General features: G+C 38.2%; 1 protein-coding gene across 4 annotated transcripts in view; it reads right to left on the bottom strand.

Annotated features, from left to right (window-relative positions):
• Window positions 1–18,989, bottom strand: part of pdzrn4 (PDZ domain containing ring finger 4) — a 286,890-nt gene that overhangs the window by 140,255 nt on the left and 127,646 nt on the right. The gene's annotated exons all lie outside the window — the stretch shown is intronic.

Here is an 18,989-nt window from a genome sequence, read left to right as displayed (position 1 = left end):
AAATCACATAACTGCAAATCCTATACACTTTTATTTATGTAGATTGTAGGGCAATTCAAGCCTGAACTTTCCCTAGAAGCCAAAATGACTAAACTGAGGCTACCGTACCTTGAGTATATCATGAGATGGTGCAACTCACCTAAAATGTTGATAATGCTTGGTAAAATGGAAGGTAGTAGGAAAAGAGGAAGAATGCATTTCATAAGGCGAGACTCAACCAAGGGAGCTGTGGTCTTGAGTTTGCAGGAATCAAGCAAGACTATTGAAGAAAGCACATGTTGAAGGTGTCCCATTTCCTAGGGTTATTATAGGTTAGAGATGTTTCTACTTGTGTGAAGACTCCCATCCGCAAAAGTCAGTGCCATGTGGAAAGCAACCATGTGAATAGAGACATTTCTTATTGAGACATGGCACTTTCCATAAGAGATGATGAGAGAATAGAGCTGGGCATTTCCCTGTTCCTCTGCTAAAAAGTGTACAGTGAGCAATATCTGAACAAGCCTGGTCTCGGCACATGTAAAGGAGTTATATCAGATGGTCAGGTCCGCATGGTGATAGACAATCCCTTAAGCACCTGATTCTAAACTGTTTAGGATTACAGTCTGCCACACCTGCATTGTTGAGTTGTTGTGTGTCCCCAAGTTGTTCCTGACATATGGTGACTCTAAAACAAGTCTATCACTGGGTTTCCTGTGGCTGAGAATATGTGATTTGTCCATGATCACACAGTTGGTTTCCATAGTCAAGTGGGGAATTGAACCCTGGTCTTCAGAGTCATACCACCTAATTATTTCTCTGGTGGCCGGCAGTGGTGGTGCTCCGCCTTGCCATGGGACATGGAGAATCTGGAGCCCCATGTCCAGCATCACCCAGATCCAAGGGAAGTGTGAACTCTCCTGTGTTGCCCTGCTGGCGACATGAGCCGGCTCCACTCTCCTTCACCCACAGAGTCAGCACGGCCTCATGTGATGGGAGCCGGCAGACTCCATGGGTGATCTGGACTAAAATCGGTGACCCAATATGATGAGGTTGATAGTTTGACACACAAATCAGGACACCACACTGGCTCACGCCCATGAATTATATCATTCTGAACACTTACTCATAGAAATGAGGTAACTACATCCATGGAAAAGTATTTCACATCTGTAATGCTCTTTTGAATAAATTTGGGTGAGAAATGTGTAGCCTTGAGGCTACCATGCCCTTAGATTGCCTTTTTGGGGAACAGAGAAAGCATTAATTGACTCTCTTGTAATCATACAGAGAGGCAACTCACATTTTAAACTGTTGTGTTTGAAGGATATATGTGCTGCTGCAAAAATACTGGCACTTTCACTTATAATCTAATTATGGAGATCCACATTTCTCTCGCCCTCCATCAGATCAGCACAGTTAAAAAATATAAGGTATTATTATGTACTGCACAATAGGCTCAAATGCCCTGAATGCCCCAGATAACATTTGATCTTAGGAGTAAAGCAGACCAGCTTTGGTCTGTACTTGGATGGAAGACCACCAAGGAATACCATGGATTATATTTCAGAGGAAGGAACTGGAAAAATTACTTTTGAGTATTCCTTGCCTTTTAAAAGCCTGTGAAAATAATGGGGTTGTAACAAGTCAACAGGTGACTAGAAGGTACATAAACACACAAAAACATTAGGCGGGGTGGAGTGGTAGTCTGAAATTAAACTCCACTGAAATTGAACTTCTTCTAAACAACTTTTTTCAAATGGGGTATTAGAAAAACTCTCTGACAAAATATATATGAGCATGACTGGGAACATAAATGCAACTTTAATCTGAATATGAATGCAAGTAATTATAAGGGGGTTAGTTTTAAGATATTAAAAAGCTCCTGTTAAATATTAAAAAGCTTGCCACAAAGCCTAATTTTGCCATTAGTCAATTAGGTTTAACGATTTCACTATTCTCACTGTGTTCATTAAAGCAAGAATAGATTAAAAATATACTTAGATCCCAAAAAGCAATGTAAATTTCTCACATTAAAATCCACATAGCAAATCATGAGTTTTACAGCAAACAATTGTTCAAGAAACGAAGTACATCTATGTATGTTGCAAATTCATAGTCTATTCTGGGACTTCTTTATTTCTCTAACAAATGTTTTCTGATCCATTCGCTAATTAAATATAGTTGGCCTTGCTCTGGCCCATCCTAAACTTAATGGGACGGCAGGTGGAATCTTGGGCAAAAAATAATTACTTTATAGTCAATGAAATCAGTCAAGTTAATCTTGACATTGACTCCTACTATGTTACCATGACAAAGCACTGCTGTTATTTGTTTCCGAAAGTGGTTTATAAAATGTTTTTTTAAAAATCGATACCAGGAAATGATCCTAATGAGAACTAATTGTTAACAAATTGGCTTTGCATCCAGCAGCACCTCAAACGTCACCAACACAGCATGGCAAGTAGATCCACAATCATACACTACTTATCATTCCTTCCCCTTGGGATATAATAATCCCATTTTCTGTGCCTTGACTTTAACCTAGCAGGCTGGATGAAAGCCAAGTATGGCAACTTACATGGAAGTAACATCATTGCTCTTCATATATCATATTATCAAAGATGTATAAGACATAATGTATAACTCATAAATATATAGATGCCCAGCTGAAAATTGAGATTCGCCTATTTAATGAATAGAGTAGGACTACAGAAAGTTAGTTGTCCATATTCTTAGCAGTAGGTGCATATTTTATATCTATAAATGTAATGCAATACAGGGAGAAATTACCAGCTTTGTTAGAAAAAAATGAAATTCTTGTTATGCTAGATTTCCAAAGTAGGGTTGCCCAAATATGTTTTTCTTTGCTGTATGTTTATTTGTTCTATTTGTTCTATTTTTAAATGTGTGTACATTGGTTGTTTATGTTTCATTCCATTCTGTTTATAAGGAAGACAGAGAATATATTCATATGAAATGTACTTTTGTTAGTTTCTACTGTAAACCTCCACATTCTGAGCTATCACATGTATGAGTGTAGTTCCTGCCTGTTCCACATTCTTCTTTTTTAAAAAGAAGAAAGGAAGGAAGGAAGGAAGGAAGGAAGGAAGGAAGGAAGGAAGGAAGGAAGGAAGGAAGGAAGGAAAACTTCACAATTGTTGAAATCCTAAACTGAGATTTAAAAATGGGGGGGGGGGTATACCCACAGCAAAGTGGTAAAATATCAAAATTTCTCGATTCCTGAACATAAATTATTTCTTAAAATACTCTAAAAATTTCATGCAAGCAAATTACTGGCAAGAAACGGAGCATCGAGGCTCGTTTGGAGACTGCCCAAAGGAACACGCTCTCTTTAACATCACTAAAATAATCTAAATCAGGGAAATCTAACAGTTTCCATCCCATGGAAGGGCTGAGGTTGGCAGAAGGTGGTGTGGGAGGAAGAAGGGGTGGGCCATCACCAAGCTGTCTGTCTTCCCAGCATACGGCTGGGCTGTGGCCCAGCTGGTTAGTAGCCAGGTGCAATAAATCACTACTGACTGAGGGGTCATGAGTTCTAAACCAGCCCGGGTCGGATAGAGTGCATGACCAGTAAATAGCCTAGCTTGTTGTTGACCTGAGCAACCAAAAGACAGTTGCATCTGGAAATTTAGGTATCGCTCCCTGCCTTCCTGGCTTGGGAGGTTCTCTTGGCAGAAGGATGGTGTGAGCCCTTTCCTTCTACTGATAGAAGGGTAAGTCAGAAAGGCACCAATTGAAATGGCAGTGGAGCCATTTCAGCTGGTGCCTCCCTTCCACAGGTAGTTTTCTCCCTTCTGAAAGGAGGAGGAGACAGGCTGTTGCCGAGAGCTCTCTCTCAACAACAGCCTGTCTTTCTCTCAGCTCTCCTTCCAGTGTGGGCACGTGGAGGCCTACCGTGTTCCCAGGCTGAATGGAAGAGGAGACATCCATTGCTCAGAGAGAACTTTTGGCACAACTTGGGGAGGCAGTGGGTACCATGTTCCCAGGCTGAAAGGAGCAGCAGGAGACAGGCTGTTGCTGGAAATCTCTCCAGCAGCAACTTGCCTTCCCCTGTGCACTCTTCTCTGCCCAGGGAGATGGCGGACCACCACTTTCCCAGGGAGAGAAGAGGAGGAGCGCTCTCATCATCCGCATGTTTCTACCTTGGCCTTCCTCTCAGCCTGGAGATGCAGGGCACCACATCCACATGTTGAGAGGAAGACCGAGACAGATGGAGGGGGAGGGTGGATATGAGAACCCAAAAGACTGTGTCTGGCAAGTGGGCCTGGATTTGCTCATGTCTAGATCATAACGTAGCATATTACACTGTTGAACAGCTCTTACTGTTAGGAGACGCCACCTAACACACCACCTTCTGCCTCACAACCTCTGAGGATGTCTGCCATAGATGTGGGAGAAACGTCAGGAAAGAATACTTCTGGAACATGGCCACACAGCCCGAAAGACATACAACAACCCTGTGATCCCGGCCATGAAAGCCTTCGACAACACAGTTTTTCTTACTGTTTAGGTGGAATCTCTTTTCTTGAAATTTGAATTTGTTGCTCCATGTCCTGGTTTCTAGAGGAGTGGAATAAGTGCTGCTTATGTTCAAATATTTAAACATGGCTATTGTGACCCTTTCAACCTTCTTTTTTTCAAGCTAAATATGCCGCTCCCTAAGCCATTTTCATAGGGTTTGACTTCCAGATCTTTTACCATTTTTGTCACCCTTCTCAAGGATATATTCCAGCTTATCAATACCTTTCTTCAATTGTGGCTACTGATTAAAACATATTGAAGAAATATAAGCATTTTTCTATGTTCACTTTTTCTGGACACAATAACAAATATCTATCAGCACATGGAGTACGAATTACATCTGGCCTGGAGACACTTTGATAAAAGTGAACTAGAAAATTCTGCAAAAGAAAAAAAGAGCTGAGTTTTTTGCATATCACTATTGAAAATAAATGTCTGCATTTCCTAGAGGAAAGTATCTAAAACACTTGTTATTATACCATTGTGGATGGAGCCCAACGTTATGTAGAGTTTTTCTTAGCGTCTTATTTCCTTTACAGCAGTGGTTCTCAAACTGGGGTCCCCAGATATTTTTGGCCTACAACTCCCAGAAATCTCAGTCAGTTTACCAGCTGTTAGGATTTCTGGGAGTTGAAGGCCAAAAACATCTGGAGACCCCAGGTTGACAGCATGTGATATTAAAATGGGGTATTTTCTACAGATATAAAAATATGTTCTGCGGGTCACAGCCAACTATTCATTCTGTATTGTTTGTAAATGCTGTGAAGATTTTTACTTTATAACACTTTGGTAATAATCTATCATATTTTAGATTTTTTCAAGTCCAACTGTAGGAGACATGACCAACATTTGTGTCTGTATGAATCCAAAAGTATTCAATGTAGAATTTCCCTGAGTCTGCTGAAATTGCAGAAGCCACCTTTTATTTTTTTTAAAAGGATATATACCTTGGTGCAACCATGTCACAATACAATTTTCATGCGATGGTAATAAACTGGCACGGATAGAGGGAACATAAAAGAATGACTGCCTTAACATTGATTTAATAGCAAAAATCAGAGGAGGAACAGAAGGGAAGCTGACAAGAATGGTATTGGCAGATTTCCAGAGACTCTAAGGAAAGGAAGAGGGCATAACTGTGTCATGATTCAATAGAAGGAAAGTACTGAGGTAGTCAAAAAAATGGAAGTGAAAGGAGAAAGTGACTTTCTAGTTAGTTTCTAGTAATGTAATAAATTTCCAGTTATGCAAATAGTAAAATATAAAAAGAGGGTGACAAAAAGTATTATATCTATTTCCTTGAGTGGATGAATTCGGTATTAATTTTTTTGTACTTGTCTACCTACATAGACTTCCTTTCCCCGTCCTACAAAATCCAAAGGCAGCAGTACCTTTATTGGGACAACTCCAAAGCACAAAATGCATTGTGCAAGTTCTAGAAGCTTCACTTCTTTATCAGGTAAAGAAGTTTAAAAAGTCACACTGGAGGAGAAAAGGTGATGATTTTACAGTCATAGGCCTACGTTCTGCCTCAGATGTTACTTTTTTGTTAGTTAAAATGGTACTGATGAAGGCAGGGCCACTCCTGTATTTGGCCATATGATTACTAGCAACAAAAGACAATAACAGACATATGGTGAAAGCTGGACAGCTGATAAGAATAGTAGCCTATTTTAGGCATGTGTAGGAGAAGAGTTCAGCAGATACTGTGTTCTGCTAAAAGCCAAATAAATGAGTACTAGAGTAAATCAAGCCTGAACTCTCCCTAGAACCCATGATGACTAAACTGAAGTTGTTGTACTTTGGCCATACCATGAGAAGAGGAAATACACTAGAAAAGATTATAGTGTTTATTAAGGTAGATGGCATTAGGAAATGAGAAATACCACATTCCAGATGGATAGACTTAATCAAGGAAGCCACATCTCCAAGTCTGCAAGACATGCACAGCGTGGTTGATGATAGGGGGAGTTGGGGTTCTCCCATTCATAGGGTCACCAGAAGTTGAAGTTGATTTGATAGCAGTTAGCAACAATAATACAACAAGAGTTCAACGCTCTCAGAATCAGAAAAATAGATCTAGCAAAGCTAACTGCTCCTTTCTTAGGCAGAGAACATTGAATTTCTAAGGGGTTCTCTTTACAGTTAGACCTGGAAAAAAAACTCTGGGTGCTATACAGGTAAAATCTGTCAGTTGTAGTCCAATGAAATGCTTTAATCTATTAAGCACATATTGATTTTCTTCTGAAAGTCTTTGGTGTGTTCCATTATCCAATGTATGTTTGCAATATGATCCCTAGTGCCTCTTTCTTTTCTGTATCTTGCTTGGTATTTGGTATTTCTTGCAGCATTTCTGTTTCCTTCTCTAACAACCATATCATACGGAGCAAAAAAAAAAACCATTTTAGGTTGGTTTTGCCCCAGTTCATGCATGGAGCCCCACAATGCCCATCACACAATGTGGGGTGTCTTCTGGTGGGGCTCTGTGGGTAAACTGGCGTGGCAGTGGGATTCTGCTGCCGCCAACATGGAAGCCTCCCCATGATCCATAAGTAACAACTCAAGCCACACAGTGACACTTTCCCATGTGGGATGGGGAAGCATCAGCTGGGGCATTAATATTGCCCCGCTGTCACCCGAATTCTCCATAAAGATTGGTGTATCCCAGTGCTGGACCTCATTCATGTGATCAGGTCCTAAGATACTTTGAGTAGTAAGAAGGAAGGACTAGAAAAATGAATAAGAAAATAAGATAGCTGGCAGTGGATAGACAAAAAGGTATAAGAATTCGAATCACATGGTTGGACTTACAAAGACTAAAGAAAGGAACACACCACAAATTTTAAAAGAAGATATCAATAGGGGATAAATGGGAGTTAGGGTGCACATGATCTAGTGCGTTAAGGGTAGATTTTTTAAAGGGTAGATTTGATTTTTCTCTCAAGACATATTTGGAGTCACTTATCCTTAAAATGGAAATGTTGCATCCTTCTCATACAGGAATACTTTTATGTTGGACTGGAACAGCTGCTTCAATTATGATATAAGTTACTGTGTATCTATTCTAAGTTTATATAAATAGGTTTTATTGTGGATTTGTACAGCTATCTAGCCATGGATATGATACAAACTTTGAATATGATAAAAAAAATCAAGGGAAAACCTGTTACAGAGTATGTGAGGTTCATCAGACACAATTTTCTTTCATGTACTCTCTAAGCTACTAACCCATCCGCCTAAGAATGTAAACACTGGAGCAGAGCATAATTGGATTAAAGATTACACGAAAAATGCTGCATCTCAACAAGTCCTTTCCTTTCACAGAATAAAAGATATTAAAACACAATCAAGGAGGGTTTTTATTCTACATGAAATTCAAAGAGCTATGAATTATTCAACAAGCTTCTTGACTGAGCAATTTCTTCTCTACGTCACCTCTAATGTGATATCACCTCAAAGGTCCATCAGAGTGAAGAGGCAAAGTAAGAACCAGTTAAAGAAAGCACTAAAACACCTAAAGGATAAAATGTAATTCTTTTCAGTTATGAAGAAAGAGTTTTACCCAATGTTGAAGCTCAGATTTTGTGTTCTTAGAAACAGTGAGCTATTTGAGAATGTTTGCCATTAAAATTACAATGAGCTTGTTTTACGTCATTATATTTATTTGAAATTTATTTGTTTGCTTATATAAAGCAATTACACCCAACTTTTTTCAGCCTACCCCCCAAAGAGAGAGAGAGCGAGAGAGAGAGATTTAATTTCTGCAGACAAGCTACTTTTAGAGATGTGTAGTCCAGTCCTACTAAGGTTTGCTTGGAAGCCTCCATTGCTCTAGAGCAGTGGTGGTAAACCTATGGCATGCATACTAGAAGGAAAACACAGTGCCCTTTCTCCTGGCATGAGCACCATAACATGCCCCCCCCAACCAGGCTGTAGCCAAGGGAGAGGGATTAGGGGTTCAACCTCCCCCCCCCCGAAATTTTTCAGTTTTTTTTTAAAACCTGGTTTAGTCATGAATTTTGACTGATTAACCAAATTTCCATGAATGTCCACTGAAGTTTATCTGGCTTGAGTGTTCACTGAAGTTTATCGATGGAACCTGATTTCTAAATTATTTTGCATTATGGAACTGCTCTTCATGATTAGCTAAAAAAAGTTCAACCCCCCCCCCTCCCTGGGTTTTTTTTTCTGGCTATGGCCCTGGCCCCCCCACACCACCTGTTCAGTTGTCCAACTTTCCATCCCCCCCTCCAGTTTGGGCACTCCATTTCTATTACTGATCCAGGGAATTAATTTCCAAATAACGGTGTCTTACAGACAGCTTTAGTGATGTGAAGTATCTGTGCTGTTTGATGTTGTGTCAAATCAGATATCTTTTATGTTGTGGCAAGTATGTTTTACTTACATAATTACTCCTATAAACATTTTAATTAACACTGTAGAAACATTAACTGCACTTTTTGAAGTGGAATTGTCTATAATTATACAATTAGCCATATATATATATTCATGCAAAATGGGGCTGCAATCCAGCTTATGGCATGAAGAAGACATAAAATGAACTTTAGTAGAGCCAAACCATAGAAGTATGGGTTTCCTGAGAAGATCCAAAACTATTTCTTGGTCAAGAGTTTTATGTGCAACTACAGTTTTAGATGAGGGGAGGGAGGAGGAAATTGTCACATTTCTGTATGAACTTATGTAATTCACATCTTTCAAAACTGTAACTGTATTTGAATTTGCAGACCCATACTTTCCAGGATTTCACAACTTTGTGAAGATATATATCAAATACATATATTCAAGAGAGGTGCAAGGCAAATACATATAGTATAGTGTGTTAGGTGCATGAATGTTCAAGTAGGTATTTTTCTTTTTTAATTTCTTTTCTTTTTTCAATTTTCAATGAGGAGATAGGCCAAAACCAATTTATGATCATGAAAATTAGAAACTAAGCAAAGTGAATATTATCAAATTTGTCATTCCAAACTCATATCTTCTGCAAGGACAAATTACTTATCAAAAATAGGGACTCTGTGTCCAGAGCCAGTCCAATAATGAGGCGAATTAAGCGGTCGCTTGGGGCACAAAACATACAGGGGCGCAAGTTGAGACTGCTTTTTCTGTTGATTTGTTGTAAAAAATGATGTTTTGGTGCTTAATTTGTAAAATCGTAATGTAATTTGATAGGCTTTTCCTTAATCCCTCCTTATTATCCAACACTTTCGCTTATCTAACGCTTTTATTTTTCAGTGATTGGTTTGGGGGGGGGCACGCCAAAATTCTGTTCGCCTACACTTGAAAAATACCTAGGGCCGGCTCTTTCTGTGTCTTGTTCTTACTCTTGGCTACTCCAACACATTCCAACATGGCATTGCCTTTCCATGGTAGTAAAACTGTATCAAAAATCCAAGCATGTCATTCAGGAAACAAGAGAAGATTACCTCTATAAAAGAGCAATTCTGTTTTCAAACATGTTAGGCACAAGAGTAGAAAAATTGATTACTTTTATAAATAAATTACATTATTTCCTTATATGATACTGCCTATTTGTCTTTGAATTTATTTATTTATGATATAGTGATTTATGACATTTCTATGTAAACAATTAAAATACAATCACAATATAAAACAAACAATAGGAGAAACAAAACAACACAATTAAAAGGGCATAAAATCTTTGAGATACAGATCCCAGCAGGCAACTAAAATGCAAGGCAGGGGAAATATTTTCCTGACACTGAAGACAGTATGCATAGGCAGCTTAATTTGTATTTAACACATATAATTTGTTATTGTATTTTTACTGGTAGTGGTTTTGAAAGCCATTTTGCATTCTAAACATGTGTCAAAATTATAGATCAGGTACACAGACATGGCAAAGTTAACCAAATTTAGACAAACCAGAAGAGTAACCAAAGAATGAGTGCAAACCATTTACCAAAGAGATGGGAATCTCTAACCTCTGGGCCTAATTTGGCTACTGAGGGTCAGAATTTGGCCCATGAAGACACATCTCTCCAAAGTCCTGCGGTAAAAGAAGAAAAATGCCTGCCATGTCTGACAATCATTACTGTCTTCATTTACCTGGTAGCTGCAAGACCTGTCCAATTTTTGTGCTAGTAGCTCCCCCGCCTTTTCCTGTGACATTGAAACACATCTTAATTCTAGGTAAAACATGGGCAGAAATTACTTACCAGTAACTTCTTAAATACTTTATTGTGTCTGTATTACTCTGATTTAAATATACTGCTTGTGTACAGACTACACTTTCTTTCAGGCCTTGAACAATGAAAAATCTACTCATCAAACCATACAAAGTAAAATATAAGCCTGAATAAAAATGACAAAATACTTATGACTCAGAAACAGTGAAGACCTTGCAATTTTCCAGTACAGTATATTAAAAAGCAAACACTTCTCTCTATGTGGAGCTTTGCTTTGACACAAATATGCTTTCAGACTAGGAAATTCACAATATTCATAGTTTCAATAGGTGATAGAGATTGTGCCATATGTTTCATTTATGGGCCATTTTCAGTCAGAGCTGACCTACTGGTGGCAGATTGAGGGGTAGACCAGGAGCTGTGGAACTAAAAATCATCAAGATTAAAGAGTAACTCAGTACCAAAGAACAAACTTGGAAGCAGGGTTGAGGAGAAAGCCAAGTACATGACTAAAGAATTATCAAAGGGAAAGGAACATGCCAGGGCTGCAAAATACATTGTTTGAACATGGCTCACTTGGAACATATTTCATATTTCTTCATGTGCAATACAATCCAGTGGCTGGACTGAAGGCACTTCACTAAAAATGGTCCCATGCATTTGACCAGCTCACCATACAGACCAGCCACTTGGGGATCCCATACTGACTATGTTGAAATGTGGAAATTACCCTGAGGGCTATTCTGCCACTGTCTGATTTGTGCTTCAGTTATGTACCAGCATTCTTGAAATAATAAAACAGACCTTAGACTTTTGTGTGTGTTTTTAAAATAATGTAAGAAATATGGAAATCTTATGAGGAAAAAAACAGATTGGGAGCCATGATGAATCAATCCTGATAATACTGTATTACCTGTTTCTATGGCTCAAAAAAAGCTGTAATGGATTTCCCTGGCATTAACGTGCAAAACTGTCGCTGAACTGCAACTAGGGAAGTAATGAAAGGTAAGCTCCTTGCCAAAATATAGAAAAATGAACAACACTGCCAACTGTTTGAGAGGCTTCAATAGACACCAATATTTCAATGCTAACTGTCTAGATCTCCAGTTAGAGGAAAATAAAAACATTCTGTTCTTCCATGCCTGGTTATGACTTTTTGTCACTTTAAAGCTAATCTGACATGGTATATAGGGCTGCAAGACAAAATTCAGTTTCCAGCTAATAACTGAATTGGATGATGGATGGATGGGTAGCAATGTGCAATACTGCAAAAGGGAACTATACAGACAGTTTTAAGTATCTGACAGCTGGCTATTTTTATTTAAAATTACAATTTGAACGGAAATCAACTCTTGTTTTTTGGTGGTCATTAAAAAAGAATTATGAGTGCTATTCATTTTGTTGTCATCAACAAAACAATCTGCAATGATCACATGCTAATCCCTCCTCTTCTACACAATCCTTGCAGCAGTGAAATTTACTTCAGGCACTGTGTGGTTTTGCAAAAGCTTTGTTGCTGCCAGTGCACCTGCTTTCCAGAAGATCATTAGGTATAAATCCCAATGTACTCCAATCAACCTTGGTTTAGTTACCCTACCGTCTGTTCTAGAAGAAAATTAATGTTATTAGATCCCTTTCCACCACCCTCTCAAGATTGGCTGGTGTTTGGTTACTGTGCCAGCTGGAGAAGAGGTGCTTAGGTCTGCACTGCACTGACCCATCTTATTGTCTGGGCAGAGCCCAAGTCCCAACATGCCCACACCATGGCTGCAAGTAAAGCCTGCACCAGCTGTTTAACCATTGTACAGGTACTTAAAAGGATTACAGTATTCTAAACCGCAAGCTTGGCAGCCGATACTCAATCATCAAAGAAGAGCTGGCTCTTTTTACCAAGAAGCATCAGACTAGGATTTGGCTTGCCATTTCAAAACAGTGAAATTGGCACAAGAGAACAGAGGAGGTGGGAAAGTTTCATGAGAAATGCTAGTAGAACCTCATAGACTGCAATTGATGAAAACAATCAAGATACACTGTTTAAAAACAGTTTTCTGGGATGTAGAAAACATATACCTCTGCTTACAGTAGCAAACATATTTGTTCAGAACCAAACATTGGACTCTTAATTTGAGATCTGTTTTCAGCATTTAAAAAATCCCAGTTGGTTCAGAAAGAGATTGGTCACAGTTCGATACTCAAAGAAAGATGGCTGTTTGTGCTTGCTTTCAGATAGTAGTGCTTTAATTCATATTATCTATACTATATCTTGACCATCTGGTAACCAATCTGAATTTTTCTCTGTAACACTTTTGCCTCCATTCTCAAGGTTACTGCTGATATAGTCATAGTTCTTCTGTTTACTATCTTTGTGCCATGCAATGAAATTGCATTCTTTCATACAGTGTAGTAGTTACAGGCAAAATATAGGCTCAAGGAAATGCAGCAATCAAATTCAAGCCACTGAAGATCAGGGATGATAAGTGGACTTAGTAATATTCTACATCAATTCTTTTTTCATTATTGTATATCTTCAATTTTTTTCAGTGCAACTGAACGTCATGTAAAGAAGTCTGAAAGAAGATTTGTTGCCTCATTCCCATTGAATGTAGAAAGACCAAAAGAAAATCCAACAACCTACAATACATAAAGGATGCATTTCAAAGCACTGGATTTCCATTAATAACAACAAAGTCAAAGCAGTACTATAACAATTGATACCATTTCAAATTTAAATATCTCACAACAATAATGCCATCTCCCCAAAGATTTTTACTGTCAATTTCAAGAAATATTTTGGTAAAAACATTTCTTTTTAAAAATATTTATTCCCCAATGCCTCTCTGTTGTCAATACAATTCATAAATAAATATCAGTCATAGCCAAGAAAAGGATAAAGCCAGGAATTTCCCTTTGAGAAGTCTCTTTGAAATCCCTATTGACTGTTCTTTCTGAATTATATTGAGGGGGGAAATCTGCAAACAGATAGCTGAAATGTTCATGTCGTGACAAACCTTCAATATTCACAGGCAGCATGCTGATGTATATTATCAGTTCACTCCTTTCACCTCCCTTTATGGAACCAGTGAACAACCAAGAACCCAAAGTTATGCCTGTTTGACCCTAGGAGTAAGATTACTTACCACTAAACAAGGGAGGGGAAAATGTAAAAAATATAGTTTTTTCTCTTTTTCCTGCTGCCTAATTATGGTGGAGTGGCTCTAGAACACTATTCACTGGTGTCACTATAAATTCATTTCTGGTGCAAAAGATATGTGCAAAAGTACTTTGTGTGTCGTTGTGACCCCCCCCCCCCCCCCCCCGTTTATACTCTGTACAAAAGGAAGAAGCTTTTGGCTTCACGCAGCACCCCTGTTGCTTGTCTGCATTATGATTGCACACATTAAGCAGGGTCAACAGTTGCTATGATATGCAAACACAGCCATCAATAAAGATGAATGTTCTTTTTTTCCTCCACGGGGTAATACCAATTCAAAATGGCCAGGTTTGGTATGATAGACAGCATAAAGAAACCGTTGCTCCTTCTTAAATGAAAAGCTTACCATGTTACAGGTAAAGACAATTAATTTCCAAATTCTCCCTTTGGAAATATACAAAGAGTTTCAAAAAGATGGACCCAATTTGAAATTGCTATATCTCTGCAAACAAGAATCAACAATGAACAAAACTCTTGCCACTTGAAAGGCTGGAACATATAATTTCAAAGGATTGGCATTAGATGCTTCTCCCTGCACAGCAGCCCTGCACACAAACAGTCTCAGTCATTCACAACATAAGGCATTTTGCGTTTTGCCATTCAGAAAGACTGAATCCACAAATATGGTGCAGCATGCTTTTCATCTGTGTTTTGGCATTGATCTGCCAATACCAAAGAGCATTCAACATAGCTACCAACAATTTGAAGAAATAGGCTGTTTATGTAAAGGAAAGAGCACAGCTTTGAAATTGGACCCATCATTCTGAAATACCTCTTATTTATGTGTTACAGATTTAAACATATGACTCCTCCCTAAAAAACATAGGTGTGAGGATCACACTATGTAATCCTGGCAAAAGGAAAGAATGGATTTCAGGATGAATTAGCCCAGAAAACTTTAATGGCAACCTTTGGTGCACTAGTGACACCCCCATGAGCTACTCGCCCCCAGTTTAAACTTGTATGCGCTATTTTCTGGCCCCAAAATGCAGGAAAAGGCCACACCATCACAAAATGTAGTTTCACTCCCCCCATTCTCCTTGATCCACTCAACACCAAAAATTGATAGAAGACAGCCACCAATTTGACCTGAAGTGGCATCATAGCACTTCCAGTTGCACAGTGTGGCCCAGTGTGGGGGAACAGGCATTGAGAAATGGTCTTCACACTGGTGCTTTTTCTCAAACTTAATGTAAATTGACATAAACAAATCATGCCTGTATAGGATATACTAATGTGTCAAACCAAGATTAGTAGAACATCAAGAGAGACTCCACACAAAATATATGATTTTTCCTTTATTATTAAAACCTTTTCTGTGGCTTTGGAGTTGCAAAAAGTCCTAGGTCAGTGGTTCTCAACCTGTGGATCCCCAGGTGTTTTGGCCTACAACTCCCAGAAATTCCAGCCGGTTTACCAGCTGTTAGGATTTCTGAGAGTTGAAAGCCAAAACATTTGGGGACCCACAGGTTGAGAACCACTGCTGTATAGGATGTCATGTATTTTTCTGTGAATTTCTGCTTGTACTTTTTGAAGCATAATGCTTATGTTTGCATCCTTTTGGATGAATCATAGTAAACATCCGTGGCTTTGTCCTCAACCCAAAGAGCTTGTTCTCTGTCCTCACAGATGCTCACCAAATGTGAACCTCCTTAATGCGGTCCTAGCTAAAATCACCACACCAAGAAATCTTTTACTTCTGAACAGTGTTCAATTTGCAATATGATGCTATGCTAATTAAAAGTTCAGATCTTTTGACATATCTCGATACATCCATACACAAATACCTTGCTGTTTTATTCCTGTTCTATGATATTTAGCTGCTAAAACAACCAGTTTAAAGCTCTAGTGGCATCTTCAGTAAACTCTTTTTGCAATTCTAGTAGAACACAGACATATTATGTCATTGACGTGAAAAAGATAAGGTCCAGTCTTCCCTTAAGGAGACAAGGATATTTGTGTTGGGACAAATGAATTTTGTTACTGAAGCAAAAGAATGTAGAATAAGAATTCAAAATTGCATATGCCACAGGGCAAATATGAAAAAAGAACTGCTGCACTACTCTGCAATAATAACTTGATTCTATTATTCACATTAATCTACAAGAGTTCTTCTTTCATAAAAAAGTGTGATCAGGCTTTTCCCTTTGTGTATACAGATGGGAAAGAAAGGTTGTAAAATTCAAGTACAATAAGACCCTCACCCTCCCCTTTTCCCCAGTAAGCTGATCAGTTTCATTTCTTTTCAGTATTTTCAAAAGGCTCTTTGGGGTGAGTGTGGAGATATATGTTTGTATGTGTGTATGTGTGCGTGTGTGCATATATATGTATAGATGATTCACTGATGACAAAATTCTTACTATAAATCCTGCCATGAGGGACAAATCTGCCAAGATCTTGATCATAAAAACAAATGATCAGACATAGCTTTTACATGATGAACTAGTTCTCACGTAACAGATTTGCCATACTTACTGGATGCTGGCACTCCAATGACAAAGAACACATTTCTACATTTCCTATACTAAATAACAAACCTCTGAAAATTATATCTAGAAAAAAGCAACAACAAAAAATAACCACCTTACAGGTAATAAATAATATGAAGTCATATGTCTTCTGATTCTAAGACATAGCTCTGGACTAGTCTCAACTACTGGGCATTGATGGTAAAATACATATTGCATCCTACATATTTTCCACATATTTTTTCTATTCTTTACTCTTGGCTAAGACTGTGAAGCCACCATAAAGCCTGAAAAATGGGTAACTCCCCAAACACAGACTGACAGTCAAATGCAGGGGGCATTCTCTCCCATGACCCCTCTGACCTTCACATGTCTATCTCAGCAATAAATATGGATCACCCATAGTATCCATAGCTGTTATTTTTAATGCTATTTTTCATTTCATGTAATAGTAATTATTCTGCATTCCAAATGCACAAATTAATAAAGGAAAAAATAAGATGTCATTTCTATGCAACAGTTATTATCTTTACTTTATAAAATCGCTTTTTCTTAATAAGCAGGAAGTATAACCTTCCAATAACTGGAAAAATACAACTATCTTGATATTTAGTTAAAATGCATATATCTGATTAACTGATTGAATGCCAGATGATTAATCAACTAAAATGTCTTTAGTCGGTTGATAGCTCTAGTTAATAGAGGAATAAGAAATGGAGCAGATGGAATGGGAAAAGGGGAATGAAATAGGTCTAATGAGGCATGAAGAAAGGAGGGTGGAAATGAGTAAGAATAAAGGAAGATGAGGTGTTGGGAAAGAGGAGAAAAGAAGGACCGTAGATGAGGACAAACATTACTAGGCACATAATAAGAGTGTAGGTGAAGCACAAAAAGTTGAAGTTGAGCAAGGAGTAAATGAGGAAACAAAGCCCAGAAAAGATGGAGGAAATATACAGATAAATAATAGAATGTATCTAATCTGTATCAAAAGATGCAATATAATAAAATTACACTAGGCCTAGGGAACTTGTGACCCAAGAAGCAGAACAGACACATAACCAAAGTGGCTAGCTGTGTGCTTTTTAAATCTCAAATTACAAAGCTCCAAGAAAATAGCAAAACAACAAGTTTATCAAGTCCTGATGACATGTCATATATGGCTAGAAGACTGCAATGTCTTGGTGGTAACATGTTATGTAGTCCTGGCACACCTGGAGAGAAAAAAACAAGTGCAAAATTGCAAGGGTCATGGCGGGTTTCTAGCTAGCTTTTTCCAAGTGATACTAGGAAGGGCATTTGGTCATCCAGTGTGTTCAACACTTAATCTTTCCAGAATACTCTTGGGTTTAAATTCAAGGCTGGAACAGCTGTGTGTCTACTGTACTGCAGAGCACAAAATAAGCCAGAATAACTCTGTCACAGGTTTAATTGATTTTTTTGTCTTTCATGCCACTTCAGAAGTCATCCTGATCAATGCTATTTCACACTCTCCCATCCAAGTTTTACTGCTTCGGGCTCTGACTAAAAATAGATTCATCAGACAAACACCAAGGGAGGCAATAATATATCTTGCACAGAACACTGGGAGTGTCATGTTACAACTTCCCTCTTCACTCTTCAGGAGCACTGAGCAAGGAAAAGAAAAAGGGAAGTAGGATTCATGGCACCAAAACGAACACTGAAAGTGGAATATGATGTTCTGTATTTATCCGTTCACATTAACTATGAAAGAAGCAGTCACAATATGTGCTCCCTGTAGTGCTTTTGCAAATCTGTTTCCTTTCCATCTTCCAGCAGGTTACAAAAAATAGCAGTTACTGACAAATGCTGAGGGGAAAAGCACAAGACCTAAATAATAAATAATAAATATCTTTGCATGTCTCAGAATTTATATACCTCCCTGCACACCTGGACAAAAGTAAATACTAGAATTTCCAAAACACAAGAGAAAAAAAGATCTTAGTGTAAAATAAAAAGATAATGAATTTGACCCCTAGCTCTTTTCTTATGGTAATCAGAAATGCAGCTGATAGTAAAGTCTTGATACAGCCCATTTCTTCAAATCCTTTTCTATTTGTTTAAAAATGTGAAAATGAACAATGGGGTTGTCTGTTGCTGAAAGTTTTGATATGCACGATCACTTCTACTTATTTAGCAGCAACCATGTGCCTATTAATCAATTTCTTACTTACAAATTTTTCTTATCCCACTCTACAGTCATAAAACTATCAATGTAGCTTAAACACATAAACAACATCAGGTATAAATCTTAAAAAGCAATACCAGTAGTTGCGTTTCGAAATGAAATTCTAGGACACACAGATTTTTTAAAGTGACCATTAATAAATATCCTTCACATGTGCAAAAGGTCTTCACCTGGAATTAAAAAGATTCTGGGATTCCTAGAAAGAGCAATCAGATAACTCAGGATCACACCAGAATAGCTGTTCTTCCTGCCAGGCTCTATTCAAATTACTTTAACCAATACAGGGGGTAATGTGGAGAAAGAAACAGATGGAAATTATTCAACAGATTACTACACTGGGGGTGGGGGGTGTCTTTGGGTAGCTGACCCTAAGACATTCAAGCCATTCCAAAACAGTAACAAATTGTGCTTGGAAC

Source organism: Anolis carolinensis, chromosome 5, assembly GCF_035594765.1.
Source record: "Anolis carolinensis isolate JA03-04 chromosome 5, rAnoCar3.1.pri, whole genome shotgun sequence".
NCBI classification, from domain to species: domain Eukaryota; kingdom Metazoa; phylum Chordata; class Lepidosauria; order Squamata; family Dactyloidae; genus Anolis; species Anolis carolinensis.
The sequence above is the reverse complement of the archived record's forward strand: the minus strand, read 5'-3'. Positions and strand labels throughout refer to the sequence as shown.